We start from the raw sequence: 16780 nt of genomic DNA, 5'->3' as shown, positions 1-16780 counted from the left end.
GTGCCTGTGTGAGGTGTGGTTCATGGCAAGGTTGCCTTCACATCCACTCTTCGTCCTTTTCCTTCGGTGCCGCGCCCCGTTTCTTAGCTTCCCGGGAAGGGCTGGCGAATGAACAGAGTGCTGGCAGTTTGGAGAGGAGGAGAAGGGGAGAAGTCGGGGCCGTGCTCCCCCTCTCTCTGCTTCCAGGGCTTCTCCTGCAGCTGCTGCCTCCTCCCTCGGCCCCTCTGCCTGAGGACAGCTCCTTCCTCCGCCATCTCAGCTCTGTGGCCACCCTTCCCGGGGCTCCGGCATCTTCTGGATGCCCCGACTTCTGGCTCTGGCAAAACTGCCTCCTCTTGTGGTCCTTCCAGCCCCGGGGTGTGGCAGCTGCCTGCTCTGGCCAGCTTCCGGGTGGCTTCCCCATTTCCGGTTGGCTCCCCAGCCCTTCCCTCCTCTGGGCAGTCGAGTCCCTTTGCTTACCTCCCCGTTTGAAACACCTTTACTGGTTGCTCTTTCCTGATTGGACCCTGACAAGCACGTGTGACACCTCGCCAAGAAAAGGAGCTCTCTGCTGCGTGATCTCATGTTGATTTTTATGTGCACGGCCCCGGGGAGGACCTCGGTGCAAATCCCCCTGCACCGTGATGCAAAGGGTAGGAAAATGCCAAGGGTAAGATGTGTCACTCAGAGTCCCAGATGAGGGCAGTGACTCCAAGGAGCCAGGGGCACCGTCCCTTGAGTCCTCCCTTCACTGATTGTCTGTGACGACATCATCTGGTGACTCCACTTCTCCGAGCCTCAGTGTCTTCACCACTGAAGGACGTGGTCACGATAATAGGGTTGCCGCGAAGATGAAAAAAAAAATGTTGTATTGAGCACTCGGCGCTGTCTGACCCACAGCAGAAGCTGAGCAAACGTTGGTGCCGACAGCAGGAACGGGCTCTGCCGTCCCCAGGGCGAGTGGCTCAGCCCATGGCCAGCCTTCTCCTCCGTGTCCGCTGTGCAAACACCGCTGACAGTGCCGGGCGTGCTCCTGGGTCTGAGACGCCGGCACGCTTCCGCCTGTGCTCAGGGCACACGTTTACTCACCACCAGTCACGTCGCTTCCACGTATTCTCCGGAGACGCAGCCGATGTCACTTCAGCTTCGGATCTCGCACCTGCCCAGGCTCCTTCCAAGGGCCTGGGAGGGCCCTAGCACCATGTCCACAAGGACACCATGTTTGTTCTCTTAGTTTTTAAAATTAGTAAACTGTTTTCTTTAGAGTAGTTTTAGGTGCATAGCAAGATTGAGGGGAAAAGCACAGAGGTTTCCTGTACACCCCCTGGTGTCCCCCCATGCACAGCGTCCCCCCACTGTCGACATCCCCCACCAGAGTGGGGTTCGTTCATGTGATTCATGGAGTAACGCTTGACCCAGCAAGTGGTCCCCCATCTATGACTATCTTCCTTTTCGTCCTCACCTGGAGGGGCCAGACCCATCGGGTGTCCAGTAGTGGCCCTGGGAAACCAGAGTCCGAGACTCAGGGGTTGAAAAGCCCTTTTCCGGGGCTGAAGGTGCTCACTTCTCAGCTCTGCAGAAAGGAAAGGGAACCCTGCTCTTCTTAGTGGACTGGGACGGGTATGCCATTACGACCACGTCGGTCTGGGGCTTTCGTGTCGGGCTTTCGTGACGAGATCCCCATTTGTCACGTCCAGTTCCTCTGACCTCGGGTGAGCTGCGGCCCCCCAAACGTGGACGGTCTCTCTCCCGGGGTCCAGAGACACAAAGCCGTCTGCTCACCACCAGCACACTGACACCCCGAGGCGGGGTGTGTGCAGGGACAATGAGCTTGGGTCTCAGCCTTGGGGTCTCCCCTCTCTCCTGGCTTCAGTGTCAGACCCAACCGCCCCTTCAGAGGGAGCGGGCGGAGTGGGTGACAGTAGGGGTAGATGGAGAATCGGGTGAGACGGGTCCTCACCCGGGGCGTGTGGATTCGCACAGGTGCCCTCGCCTCTCTCGTGCCTCACCGTTTCATCTTTCAGGTGGGACTGACTCCACCTGCGCCCTCGCCGGTGTGTATCCCGCGGTGGCACTGGCCTGTCTGCCAAGCAGTCTGGGTGCATCCCTCGCACCTTACCTCGTCGCAGGCTCTGCTTGTGGGGGACTCTGTGCTGACCTAAGATGGGGCCATCCTGTCCTGTGTACCGTCAGCCGGCATGGAGTCTGTGCGGTCCCACCATGGTGACGTGTCTCTTGTGTCTTTATCGTATTTACTTGCCTTGAAACCAGCGCGTTCTGACATAACCTTGACCACCACAGCTGATTGCCGGGTTTTCACGGCACCCAGAGCTACAACGATGCCCTCCCTAAATGTGCAGAGTGGGTGCTCGAACATTACAAAACATGGTTTTGGATCCCGCTTTGCCTGTATTGCTAACTATGCACCATCATCTCCGAGAGCCTCAGTTTTCTCGGCTGTGACATGGAGGCGACAGTAATTTATCTCCCGAGTCAGATGTGTGCAAAGCCCTTCTCAGCTGGGCACAGTTCCTGCTCTCCGGGACTGTGGCAGGTGGCGCTCATAGCTAGGGAGCCTCGACCTGGGTTTTTAGCATCCCTGAGATGCGATCCTGTGTGGGCTCCTTGGTTCTTTCAGCTTCATCCGTAAAGAATCTTTTCCCAGTTCATGAGTTTCACCAAAAACTCCAGTGTGGGGTCCCTCAGCCGTCTTTCTCCCGTGGCTCTGGGTGACACATTGCCACCAGGTGGTGACGTGGTCGTGTGTCCTCAGCAGGACAACGGGGCCCCCACCTTCCAGAGCTACGGTGAAGGTGTTGCAGTGCGTCCCGTTCCGTACACGCCTGCTCCCCATAAAGACACGGTGAAGGCGGGGAGGATGCGCCAGTGAGAACTGCAGACCTGCCGACACATGTTTTAAAGTGCCCTTGCACAGTGACTGGGCAAAGCTGTCTGAACGACTGCAACCAGATGCTCTCGGAGCCAAAGCAGTAACATCCATGATTTTTATTGTGTTAAATTGTGAAATGAAACGATTGGGAGGAAGTTGTGCAGAAGGTCGAGTGAAGGACGTGGATGGGATCCGGGATGTTGTATCCTTGCTGAGGCAGGAACATGCCGCTTGTCATTCTCGACATTCTGCTCAATGTGAATCTGGGCTATAGTAGGTGCTCAGTAAATACTAATGGGCTCAGTCAGTTAACCAGTCCATCAACCCATGCACATGTGAGTGAATGGTTAAGGACAGAATACAACAGTGGCAGAATACATTTCCTCTTCAGGATAAGTGTAAAGAAATTTATCTGAAATAGACACATGCTTTGGCTTTTGAGGAAATTGAACAAGCCATGCAAATGGGTTTCAGGTACCCAAAGTCCTATGAACTTCCTGTTATAGCTGAGCCAGTTGAGGAAGGGAATTGCTTGGAAAACTATGCTCTTAGCAGTGAGGTTCTTGTCAGGCCCCTAAATAAAATCAGTCTCTGGCTCCATCGTGGTGTTAAGGAAGTGAGAAGATCTTGAAGGCAGGGTCTCCTTTCTCCCAAGATGCCATCTTCCCTCGGCCTGTCCACACTCTCCGGTCAATGGTCTTGCCTGTGTAGATTCACAGCTCTGCCACTCCCCTGTGGAAGGTCAGAGGCCAGGCCAGGCTGTTGCAAACCACCCTGCTGAAGGCTCCAGGGTGACGCAGGGAGATAAACTCAGAGGGGACAGAGAGAAGATAGATAATTTGCCCCATCTCTGTCCTGTGCGTCTTGGCTTGAAGGGTTATTAGCGTGTCTTTCTGCCTATTTTTTTTTTCCTTTGGCATTTGGTAAAGCGGAAGTCAGCATTTCCCCCCAAGCTGGAAGAACGCTCAGATATATCTAGGCTCCTTGAAGATGAGATTTCTGGGAGCCGGGCCTAAAGGGAGGAAGGACTTCTTTTCTCGAGTTTGCATTAGCTGCGAATGCACATAGTAGCAGACCTGACTCCAGTGGCCTAAGTCATGCAAATGACAAGAAGCCTGTTAGTGGGTGGTGGTTGGCATTGGGTCCGTAAGTCTTGGGAGCTACTGCAGTTCTCTTGGGCTTTCCCTCATGGCCACGATGGTCCCTTTCTGTACTCCCAGAAGGGGAAGAAGAAAAGGAGACACCAGGAGAGACTTTGCTAGTTACAGCTGTCCCTTTTTCTCAAACTATAGAGTTTCCAGAATTCTCCCCAGCAAACTCCCCTTTATGTTTCTGAACCCCGTAGCTGCAGGGAGGCTGACAATGCGTGTTTCTGGCTGTTGAGCGTCTCTGGTGGGAGGTCGCCAAGAAGGGAGTGGGGATAATCTTGGGTCTCCAGTCAGCAGTGTCAGCTCACGTTCTACAGCCTGCCTGCCGGGTTCCCATTGCTTAGCTGGGGACCCGCCTCTCACCTGGTCGTTTACATGTGGGGTGTTCCCATATGTGAGAACACACCTCCCGACACACACACCTTCTATCACAGGCAGTGGCATCCCAACGAAACTGACCTCCACCCATGTCAAAGACGCCCAGAGGCAATAGCTGGTGTCTGCTGAGGACCCGTGTGCCACACACTGTGCTAGGCACTTTCCATTGCTAATTTTTAAGATCCTGACAATGACCCCCTGCAGCGGTTACTATTAAAGTAACCACTTCAGAGGGAAACAAACCAAAACCAAAGCAAAATAAAACAGGGCTCAGGGTTGTGGAGAAGCTTGCCTGGCTAAAGAGGCATAGCTGGGATTTGAACTTAGGCGATGCCAGGCTCCTCGCTGCTACAGGCCTATGCTCAGCTGGGTTCACTCGGAGCTGACCTCCCTTCCAAGGGAAGCGGCCCGTGACTGCCCTCCCTCCCCCTTAACCACAGATGTGCCTGGGATTCCTACCCCTTGCCCCCACCCCTCCCCTCTGCGCTCTCAGGGTCTGTTGATGCTATTCTTCCAGGCCGGCAGTAAGATGACATTTATGAGGATTTTTCCCCTTTGAAGTGAGAATGTTTGCGCACTTCACTTTAAAGCAAGGAAAAAACAAGGGCTCGAGCAGATAAATAACCGTGGCTTTGGAGAAAGGGCGTGACGTGTGCGGATGCACAGCCTCCACTCTGTCGTATCGCGTCATCTCACACGGAAGGTCTTTGTCTCCTTTGAGTCCGCTCGTTGTTAACCCCTTCCCCCGTTCCCAGTCCTTCTGCTTACAGAGAAACTGGCTAGTTGTTTCTCTCTCTCTCTCTCTGTCTCTCTCTCTGTCTCCTCTTATCCTGATACTTTCTTTGGGGTTGGAGGACATTCTTCCCAATTCTCAGGTCACAGTGTTTGTGCTGAAGATTTTGAATGAGATGGGGCTCGGAATACCTGTGCGGCCCTTTGCTAGCTGTTTGACTTCAGGACACTGATAACTTCTCTGAGTCTCAGTTTCCTCCTCCGTAAACGGGGTGTGATAATAACTGCCTCCAGGATTGCTGAGGGGAGAGAATAAGTCCCTCTGGAATGCTGGGTTTAATGGGAAAAGGGAAAGTGCCGTGTTTGCCCCTCTAGGTGAAGCTAAGAATCTCGCTGGTCTTCCCTCCGACTGTGATATGTTCACGTATACGATACAGGTATCCTGGCCTGTCCTGTCCTTCCATCCATCCATCCACTCACCCAGCCATCTCTTCCCCCACCCACTCCTAGAGGGATGCATGGAGATTGGAGGGAGGGTGGATGGAGGGACAGATGGATGGATGGATGCAGGGAGGATGGGTGGGCGGAGGGAAAATGAATGATGGAAGAAGCATGGAGGATAGAAGGTGGATGAATGGATTGATGGACGGATGGATAGATGGGTAGATGAATAGATGAACCTATTCAGAGGTACACAAATGTGATTTTTGCCTCTTTTGTTCTTGGCCACATTCTTTTGCTTACATTCTCAGTACCTGTAAAATGCATGGAACATAATAGGTCCTCAAAAAAATGTCAAATGGATGCATGTATGTGTAACAGCCACTATCTCACAACGCTGGGGGAAAGGACCTTTCCCCAGGGAGGTTTTATAATATGTATCCAAAGTCTTCACCATGTGTATCCACTCGGAGACCCAATACTACTTTCTCATATGTATCCTAAGAAAATATTCAGAGATGTGTCTGATGCTGTAGCTCTGAAGATGCTCACCCCTGCATTATTTAGAAGGGTAAAACAAACACAGCAAAGCTGAAAGCCAACAGAAATGTCCAACAGCGGGGGACAACTAAACAAGTGGAAGGGCCCCACGGGCTGTAGAAACATCGGCCGTCCTTGTGATCACCACGGAATCGGGGGGCGAAGCGCACACATGCACACCACGCACCCAGAGGACCAGACTGTTAGCGCCAGACTGGTAGCAGTCTGTCTCGGGCAGTGTGCAACTTTTGTCTGTTTGTGTTGTTTCACCATTGCTCCACAATAAACTCACATAGGCTTTGCAGTTTTTTAAATAAGGTTTCCAAAAGAGAGTTGAAAGAAAGTATAAGGATCATTTTTTTTTAAGTGACCTCCAGCGAACGGGGCCGGACCAGAGCTACCGAGCTCAGAAAAGCGGCTGTGACAGACATGGAAGCTCTCGCCCGTGGCTGGGGTCCCTCCCCCCCCACCCCGCCGCTGTTCTTCCTGCTTCGAGCGTACGCGTGTCTGCAGAGGTTAAAACAGGGGAGATCGTGAAGGCGGGGTATGTGGTTCCCTCACTCAGATGCATTGACTCTGGGGTGTGAGCCGGGGACACATTGTTTGTGCCTTTCGTACCATCGGTGGCTCGGGTTGGGAACCGTCCCTTGGACACCACTCGCCCCGCCCAGCGCTGTCTGGTGCAGGCTCCCGGGAGCCCCGGGGCCGTGAGGGGCACGGAAAGCAGATACTGATATCGTTGACCCTCTCGGGCATCCTGAGTCCCTAACGAAACTTCCCAACTTCCCGTTTCAGCTCCCTGGAGTGCAGGTGGGTTTAGGGCAGGGATCAGCCAGTGTTGTCAGGAGAGGGCCACACAGTAAATACTTTTGATTTTGCAGGTCATAAGGTCATCTTTGTTATTGTGACGAAAGCAGCCAGGGACAACATGGAAATGACAGGCAGGGCTGAAGGCCATCAAACTTCATCTACGGACACCGGAGTTAGAATGTCGTATGATTTTGTGAAATCTTCTGATGGTTTTTCAGCCGTTGACCATGTGAAACCACTGTCAGCTCGCAGGCCGTGGGGAAGCGGCGGCTGGACTGCGTCCCGGGGCCACCGTCTGCTGCCCTTTATTGGGAGGAATAGCACGAAGATTTATACCATGGAAATTATTATTTTTTAATGATGCGGAAATATTGATTTTTTCCACTTAAATAACTATGTGCTTTTGATAACGCAGAGGACCAGATGCAACAAAAGCATATATTTTTTTTTCTGATGCACAACATGTAATTTTAAAACTGCCTAAGACGTCGTGTCAGATCCATTGATAACTGCAGTGTATAAACCATATGAAACTAATTCCAGGAAATACCTTATATTTATGTCCTTGGGTCTGAATTTCTGAGCGCTCTGTGTTTAGGGATGGAATTCGGTTTATTCAAGAGGTAGCAGGCTATATATCTTGATGGCTACATTAGCTCAGCATTTCCTTTCCCTTCTGGAGCAGGTAAGGCTCGCACACTGTTTCAGTTTTCAGAAATTACATTTGCTTATCGCTATGAAATGGAATTTCATTTGAAGCCAGTTATTAATGTCTAAAATGCACTTCCAGGAAATAATTTTGAGCATTTTATTTATTAAAAAGAACTCGATGTTTGTTCAAAGGCATTGATGTAATTTACAGAGTTCGATATTAGATATTTTATGAGGTAATATAAAGAGGCCGTTTTCTGAGACCCTCGTTGCCTAATTGTGCTACGCTGTTACTTGCAATGTCGGAATAAGGCGCGATGTTGGATGAGGGTTGTACGCCCCCAATCAGGCAGCTTATGAAAGAAGCGAACAAACAAAGTAACAGACTTCTCCTCTCCCCAACCAGGAAGCCTTCTGATTTCTGGGTTTATTATTAGGAAACATCTCTCAAGATAGTCAAGTGAAGTTCCTTTGTGTTTTTTTTACCTTTGGAGATGTGTCCTAATAACAAAGGTTTCATAGTAACTCTTAATGGTTCCCCTTTATGGGAAAATAAGACGTCTGGGGATGTGAGGACCCTGAGAAGTCTGGAACCTGCAACACGAGAGCAGCCAAGGTCAGGCTCCCCCCAACGCCCCTCACCACTCACTGTCCGGGGGTACTCCTCTGCACCACCTGTGAGCACCCCCCGAGGGCTCTCCCTCGGCCTCAGGGAGGGTCCGCTAGAAAGGCTGGGAGCTCCAGGAGCAGGCCTCTCCCACCGATGGGTGGGTGTCGGAGCAGAAGGACCCGGCTTCTCCGGCCCTCAGTGGGTGTAGCTCCCAAGCACGTCCCGAATGCAGACTCCCCGAGCTCCCCAGCTGGGCCTGTGGGGCTCTGCTCCATAAGGCAGTGTATCAGAACAAATGCCCCCGCTCCGTACTCAGTGGCTTAAGGCTGCGGAGCCCTACCACTCCGTTGTTTTGGTGGGGCAGGGTTGCAGACGTGGCTTTGTTGGGTGGATCGGCGCAGACTATGTTTACTGAGGGTGCCATTCAGGACGGGCCGCCGTGCGAAGGCTGGACCGGAGCTGGGGGATCGGCTCCCATGCCGCCTCCCACGACTCTGGGCCGGAAGCCTTAGCCGCTCACTGCCTGGGCTCTCCATAGCACAGCTCGGGGTCTCTGGGCGCCCCTGGTGAGTGACCCAGGAGGCACACGCGGAGACCAAAGTAGAGGCCCTAGCGCCTGTCATGAGCGAGTCTCAGAAGGCACACACAGTCCAATGAGCACGTTTGCTTTCCGCTCTCCGCTCTCTGCTAGAAGCGGCTCCCTGAGCCCCGCCCGTACTGGAGGGCCGGAGAGCCAGGCCCCTCCCTCTGCGTGCGTCTTCGCTTGCGTCGTTCCCTCTGCCACGTTTCGGTGCTTCTCCGCTGGGGCTTCACGACCACTGTCGCCCTGGACGAGCCTCTGCTCTGGGTCCGCTTGGAGGACCCATCACCCAAGACTGCCAACAGCACCCTGCCGACAGCACCGACGGTGACGGCCCCTTATGGAGTCCCTGCTGTGTGCCAGGCACTGAACAGTCCTTTTAAAAAGACCCTTTGTTTTTCATGATAATAACACATTTTTGTGTATTTTCTAAACGAAACTCACTACGATTCAATAAATCGTTGTTCAAGGTCATTCCGCGGGCCCGTGTGGAAGCCTGACCTTTATTCAGCGATTTCACTGTCGGTCCCTGGTCTGGGCACCAGGGAGAAACCAGGGAACCCGGCAGGCGGGACCCAAGACACAACTACCGTTCCTGCCTTCCGGGCACGTGTGGCGTGGGGACCGTGGGCGAGTTAGCATGTAGATAAACGTGACATAAATGCTCGGCACAAGCGTCCCTGTGAGAGGAAGGAGTCACCTCTGTAGGCGGAGCTAACCAGCAGATCTGCTTTAGCTGGGATGTGGGACAGGGCCGTTTATGTATTTTGCCGTGTATAATACGTAGTTTTCCAGCCCATATTTTTGAGGGGAAAAAAAAAGGATGCACATTATACATGGGCAGTACTAATTCCACACCTATATAAATATTTTTAATTCTTTTATTCATGCTTATACATTAAAAGTGTAACTTGAAAAAGCAATAACAATATCTATATGCAACATAATACTCCGGAATATGATAGTAGGTTTTGTTGCTGAATTAAAAAAATTGAATTAAAAAAAAGGAAAGATTTTTTTCCCAGCACGGTTGGGCCAAAAGTGTGTGTGCGCCTCACACACAGCAGAAGATGGTGTTCCGACGCCCGAGGGTGGCGAGGAGCCAGCAGGTGGAGAGCAGTAGGAAGAGCGTTCCCGGTAGAAGGAACCGCCGCAGCCTGCTGTCTGGTCCAGCCGAGGACTGCGGGCCGTGGGGGGTCCCTGGGAGAAGCGGGGCTGTGGGCAGGCTCTGTGGACTGTCCTTCCCACACCTCATCACCCAGCCGGTCACGGGGGCTAGGATGACATATGCCCCCAGTCCAGGGTGACCCATCTGATGCAGATGACGGCTCGGGGGTTGAGACATGAGCCCCTCCAAGGGCACAAGCTGCCCCCACGGGGAAAGGATGGAATGGCAGGTACGAAGCCCCGCCCCCGTGCCAGGTGTTCCGGGCACCGTTGCAAACGCACGCTCTGGGTAACACTCGTGGCATCGGCCTAGGAAGCTCTTGTATGTCTCTCTTTGCTGGGGAAAAAAATGGCAGCTCAGAGAGCTTCCGCCACTTGACCAGGTCTCACAGGGGAGAAGTTAACCGAACCCGCAGCACCGGCCATGTCTGCTCTGTGGCTCGATGCCCTCCCTAGGACGTGACAGCAGCTGTCCACAGAAACTAACCTTGGCCTTGCCTCCAGCCTGGGACATTCTTGGCCTCTGCATTCATCAGGGTGGGCCAGTTGCTCAGGCAGCAACATCAGCTCCAGAATGTCTGTGGCTTGACTCAAAGCAACCCGTTTCTTGCTCATTTCTAGGGGTGGGCGGCAGGGGTGGGGGAGGGAGGGCCCCACTCCTTGCAGTCCCTTGGGCCCCGGGGGCCTTCCACCTTGGGCTCTGCTTCCTGTTCTGCCCGAGCATCCTCTCTGCGCAGAAGACTGAGGGAGCGCAGGGAGGAGGGGGAGGCCCCTGGGAGAGGCGTGGACAGGGCGGCCGTGGAGCTCAGGCTCCCAATTTCAATCACACAGCCCCGCTCAATGGCAGAAAGGCTGGGAAGGGCGATGCCGTTTAGGAGGACGAGCGAGTGGATTTGGGGAGCAGCCAGCGGGCTCTGCTCTGCCTTTGAACCACCCCCGGAGGAAAGGGAGATGCGTAAAATCATGTTTATTGTTGCACTTTTCTAGAGTCTGCGTCCTAGTTTCTGCCTCACGACATTCTGGGAGAACAGCAGGAGCGCGTGGACCAGGCCCTGGTGGTGGCCCTGTCCGGGGACTCGCTGAGACCCCGCAGTGTCCCTGTTAGAGGCGAGGAAACGGAGGCACAGAGAGGTCTGCTCACCGGCCCGAGTCACCCAGCTCGTCCGCGCTGGGGCCGGAGCTGGGGCTGAGCCCAGGCCCCCCGGCTCCGGAGACCCCGGGGGCCTCCGGAGGGAAGATGCTCTGTCGTCACGGTTTTGCCGACGGGAAGCCGAAGCCCAGAGGCTCTGAGTTTCTTGCTCATGATTTCGCGGCCTGAGCTGAATCTGAACCCAGATCCTGTGTCCTTCCCAAGGGAGCCGGGGGGTGACCCCCAGGGCAGGACTGACCTTGTTTTGATCACCCTGCAGATGAGCGAGTGCAACTGTGCTGTCCGATGCGATAACATCTCGGAAGCTGCCGGAGCTAGAGGGGGCTCTTCCCAGAGCCCCCCCTTCCCTTCCTTAATGAGCCAGGAGACGCCGGCAGGACGGCGGCCGCCGATGCAGCCGATGGACAATTAGCGGAGAGGGCCGTCCCGCATGGGCTGGGCCCTGCATCAGGGCCCTAAGTGTCTGCTTATTAAATCACAGCTCCGCCTGGAGCCGGCTCTGCCCCCTCCTCCCCACCCCCGGGGACGCCACACACAGCCCTCGGCCAGGCGGCCCCCTGGGAGGCATCTCCGCTCAGCCCGCAGCCCACACGGCGTCCGGGGTAAACACAGCAGAGAAAGGCAGGAAGACATTCCGGCCCAGCACAAAGGCCCCGCGTCATCCACAGGGCCGGGGCGGGCGGGCCCGTCCCTCTGCCGGACAACAAAGGGGATCTGCAGCCCCCTGCCCCCCCTCCACCATGCCCCCGCCCCGGGCCGGGTGCTGGGTCCAGCCTGTGGCCCCTGAGCCGCAGTTCCCTCCTCTGTCCAGCGGGGCTGGTGCCTGTACCTGACCCACCAATGTTTGATGAAACGAGGCTCTCGGGGGTTCAGTGCCGCGCCTGGCAGAGAGTGAGGGCCCCTCCAAGGCTCGCGGCTGCTGATGAAAGTGCAGATTCCTGGGCCCGGCCCCACGCCCACTGAGTGGGGGGTCGGGGCCACGTAACCTGCATCTGTAGACTCCACGGTTTCCACGGCGGGGCTGTGTGCACGGGAGAGGGGAGACATGGTGCCTCTGAGCGGGAGTCAGGGCGCCTTCCCCTAAAGGCCTGGAGAGCGGCTTCTGCTCTGCTGGGCACAGGCTGCCAGCTCCTCCCTCCGCGGGGGCAGCCGCGGACCGCACGCGGCCGAGCGGGCAAGGCTGCCCCCCCGCAAAGCTCTGCTCCTAAGCGCTGAGTTCCGAATGCCATGCCATTTCCCCGTGTCATGAGATACGTTTCTTTTTAATTTCGTTTCTGAAGCATTTAAAACATCAAAGCCCCTCTTAGCTCACGAGCGGCAGGAAGGCAGGCCGTGTGTCAGAGGGGGCCCCCGGGCCACAGCTTTCCAGCCCCTGCTCCGGAACAGCGGTGCGGCTCGGAGGTGCAATGTGAGCCGTCGAGGCAATTCGTAAAGTCCTGGCGGCCACATCCAAAAACAGAGTGAAAGAACAGAAACGACCACCACAAAACGAGATGAAATTACCTTTAATAATGTATTTCATTTGTACAAAACATTGTTGTTTTAACGTGTAATCAATGTAGAAGTAGCAAGCTGTCCGAGTTATTTTGCACCGAGTCTGGTGTGTCTTGCACGCTTGCGGCGCTTCTTGGCCCGGACAGGCACCTTGCAGGCACCCAGTGCTGCCCACGTGGGCTGGCGGCCCCGTGCTGGACCTCCCAGCTCTCTGCAAGGGGGTTTCCTGCACGTCTGTTGTCGCCTGAGACGGCAGTGGCTCAGCCATCGCCCATGCCACAGAATGGAGAAACTGAGGCCCGGCGGGAAAGTGTCTTGTCTGAGGTCACACAGCAAGTCAGGTGGCGTGAAGTGCTTGCTGCGACTTCTCAGAGGTCAGGGGGCCCTGCCGGGCAGAGCGGCCCAGTCCGTGATGTAATACAGCCTAAGAGCCAGGGGCGGTGTGACCGACCCTCGCAGCTGTCCTGGGAGCATGGATGATGGTGGGCCTCATCTACTGACAGAGCAGGAGAGCCAGGCTCCGAGACGCAGGACCACTCGTTCAGTGTCATTCAGCCGGCTGAGTGGCAGGGGGCGACTGTGAGCCAGGGAGGGCCCGGTGCCTGCGCTGGCCGCCTTGCGGTAGTGTTGCCTGCTGGGGGAACGAGGGGCGTGGCAGTGGAGCAACCATTTATCAAGCAACTACTGCATTCCGGACCCCACGCCAGCCCTTTTCAGTGAGAATCCCAGGCCCGTCTTTGTTCCCCTGGAGACTCTGGGCTCTGTCTTCCCCTGGCAGGACCCAACATCACCCCTGCCCGAGCCCTGAAGCCCTCCGGCCGCCTGACCCCTGACCCCTGACCTGTCCCCTCCTCGGGAAGTTCTCCTTTTAGTTTTAACCTCCTTTTGCTCCCTTGTTCTAACTGAAATCTGGTCCTTTCTTTGTATCTTGCTTCCTTGCCCTTGTTGACTGATGGGGTTTCCCCTCCCCTCCCTGCTTACCACTGGGCCTGTGGGTGGTGGTTAGGTGACTATTGTCCTTGCCTTGTCCTGGAATCTTCCCTCACTGAAGCTCACACCAGGTGACACCCCACCTCCACGGCCCTGGTTGCTGCTACCTGTCCTCCGTGTTCCTTCTCCTTCATGCCAGGAAGGTCCTGCCTCACTGTACCTGCTGCACTGCCCTTCCTTGCTAGTCCTCGATGCCCTCAGCATCCACGTGGCCATCGCTCCAGCACCCACGGCTCTGTTCCTGGCTCCCTCTCCTCCAGAGGTCTCAGCCCCCACCCCGTGCCCCCCACTCCCACTCATGCCTATACCCCAGCCTTTCTCTGACCCCACACTGCAACCCCCATAATCTCAATTTCTACCTACGTCCGTCTTTCTGGCACCTGTCTGCCGCCACGCCACCTCCGGTCTCCTGTCTCCACCTCCTCACCTCCTCACTGCCCGCCTCAACCAGCTGTGATTCTAAGACATGGCATGAAGCCCTGGCTTCCCCCAGTGCTTTCTCAGACTTGCCAGCGCCCTGCCCCCCACCCCCCACTCCATGAACCAGCTCCTGCAAAGAAATCTCCTCTGGGTCCTGTCTCTCTGGAGGGCCCGGGCCCTGACTGACACAAAAACCCTCCGCGGTGCCGACTTCCTCACATTCACTTCCGGCCCACCACCTCCAGGCAGCCCTCCGGGAGCCCAGCAGTCCTTCCTGATACACCACCCTGACCTCCTGCTGCCATGGTCCCTGTCTGCAGTATCCAGCAGCCCCTACCCTGACCACCCTGGTCAAAACAACCCCCAAACTCCACTGGGTTCAGCATCCCCTTTTCATCCTCCTTTATTCCTCTCCTGACCACTCAGCCTCACTCAGCACCCCAGATCTCGGCTTACTGGTTTTGTTTAGTTAGTGTCTGTGTCCCCATTAGACGGTGCGTGCCCCTGAGGCCGGGGCGTGGTTCATTCGCAGCCTAGAGTACCGCTGGCCCGCGGGGAGCTGTCAGCAGACAGTCAGTGGATGAAGGAGTGCAGGCATTGGCTACGTCCCTCGTTTCCCCTGTGAGGTGGGCACTGCTGTGAAGCCCCATTTTATAGATGAGGAGACTGAGGCCCAGAGACACGGCAGTCGTGTGTCTGAGGCCACAGAGCGAGCAGGTGGCAGAGCAGGATGTGAACACAGGTCCGTCTGTCCGTCTGCCTGGCAGGTGTGCTGTGGCCCGCCCCCCGCCGGGAGGAAGCAGCTGCCCCCACTGAATGGAGGGCCAGACGCTGGCCCAAGGCTGCGGCTCACGGCTGTGTGACCTTGGCCAAGTACTTGCGTGGCCGAGGGTCCGTTTGCCCATCTGAACGGTGACGGTCACTGCCCCTCACTCACGGATTCCCGCGTGTGCTCCATCCACTAGAACCAGCTCCTTCCTCAGAGCCACGTCCCAGGCTCCTCTCCCCTGAGGCTGGCGTTTCCCTTCCCGCAAGCCCCAGCCCCAGCCTGCTCCGGGTCCTGGACAGCCTCACGCTGCGTCCTACCTAAGGCCCCACCTGCCTCTGGCTAACAGACCCCAGGTGAGGAGCGACCCCCAGGTTCTGTGTTATTTTCGCTGCCGCCTCCTGCGTATTGAGTCTCAGAGCTGATTTAGACCCAGCTCTGTCTCCCACTAGCCGTGGGACCTTGCGTGGGCAGTGGCATCTCCCCACAGGTGCGCTCGGCCTCATCACGCAAACTCCTACACAGCCCTCCACAGCCTTTCTCCCCCCACCTGCCAGCTAGATGCGAGAACCGAGGGGTTCTCGTAACCTGGACCTGTGACTCTCAGTTCATGCTCCCTGGGCCAGCAGCACCAATGTCTTCGGGGGAACCTGTTAGAGATGCAGATATTGGGGGCCCCCTCCAGCCTCCTGGAGCAGAAACTCCAGAGGGGGAGCACAGTGTCTGTGTTTTTACAAGCCTTCCAGGGGGTTCAGGTGCCGGCTCACTGTTTGAGAATTGCTGCCCTTGAAGATGACAAAGATGCAAGTGGGAAGAAGCCTGGGTCCCCGAGGAAGCGGAGCACAACCCGGCCGGCCCACGGAGAAGCCAGTGCGTGTGGGGGTTGCTTGTTACAGCAGCTGGCCTGCGCTGACTGATACACTATTTACTGGAACTGGCATAGAACGGGGGCTGAACAGTTGGGCCTGTTCCCACAGCGGTTATCACAGCTCTTGTGCCTTTCCTTAAGGGTTGAGTGTGTGAGGTTTGGAGGGACGCTGAGAGAGGAGGCCTTGGCAGAGCAAGGAGCCGTACCCTGGGGCCAGGATTTGCACGCTGGCGAGTTAAACACCTGCAGTTGGGAATGAACTTTTGCCTGCGTTGCAGAGGCTGGGGTGGGCGATGGAGGGCCACTGCCCACGGTGACCTCCCGGGCTAGGCGGCAGGAAGCCGGAGACAGGCATCAGCCCGGCATCCTCCAATTAGCCGCCATCCCTGACCCCAGCAGGGCCGGAGGAAGTGCCGGCGCTTTCCGGCACTTGAGCCCACCTGCCTGGAGGGCTGGCGGGCCCGGCAGCTGGGTGGCGGCACCTGAAGGTTCCGGCCAACAGAGCCCCCCTTATTCCCGAGATCTGCAAAGGGCTAGCGGGTGGGGGGCCGGCGGCGGCGGCGGGGAGGAAACGTCAGGGAGCAATCACATGGGCGCAGGCTGACCTCGGGGCCAGACCTGCCACGTGTGGGCCAGGCCGGACTTGTTTTCTTAGCCGTTGGAAAATCTCCACTTTCAGGGGCTCTGGGCTGTCCGTGCAGTCTCGGGGGGTGGGGGAGGGGGAGCAGAATTTGGGGCTTGTGGCTACCGTTTATTTGGGCTGGGGAAGCTTAGATGGCATCTGCGGTCCCCAACCATGGGTGAGGCCACCTGGACAGCCAGAGTGACCCGTGATTCTCCCCACTCCTGATGGGCGTTGTGGGACATGTTTACTGACCACACACCGAGGCCTGGGCGGATGCTCCACGGGCGTCATCTCTCTCGAGCCACGGGCGTCGTCTCTCTCGAGCCGCAGGCTGCCTCTCCCTGCTGTCCAGAGGTGCGGAGGGAGGCACAGTTGCATTGCACTGTGGGAGAACGCACAGGCAGAACTCGGGGTCTGCTAGGGGCCTGGGGTCCACACCCAGCCCAGGAAGCGGGGCCAGGGGAGGAGGCTGCCAGGGGTGTGCAGCTGAGAGAGCGGGCGCTCCGCTGGGGGGAGGGAGGGAGGCAGGCGAGAGGGGCCG

The sequence above is a fragment of the Phyllostomus discolor genome, chromosome 13, assembly GCF_004126475.2.
Source record: "Phyllostomus discolor isolate MPI-MPIP mPhyDis1 chromosome 13, mPhyDis1.pri.v3, whole genome shotgun sequence".
Classification (NCBI taxonomy): Eukaryota; Metazoa; Chordata; class Mammalia; order Chiroptera; family Phyllostomidae; genus Phyllostomus; species Phyllostomus discolor.
Note: the sequence above shows the minus strand (reverse complement) of the source record.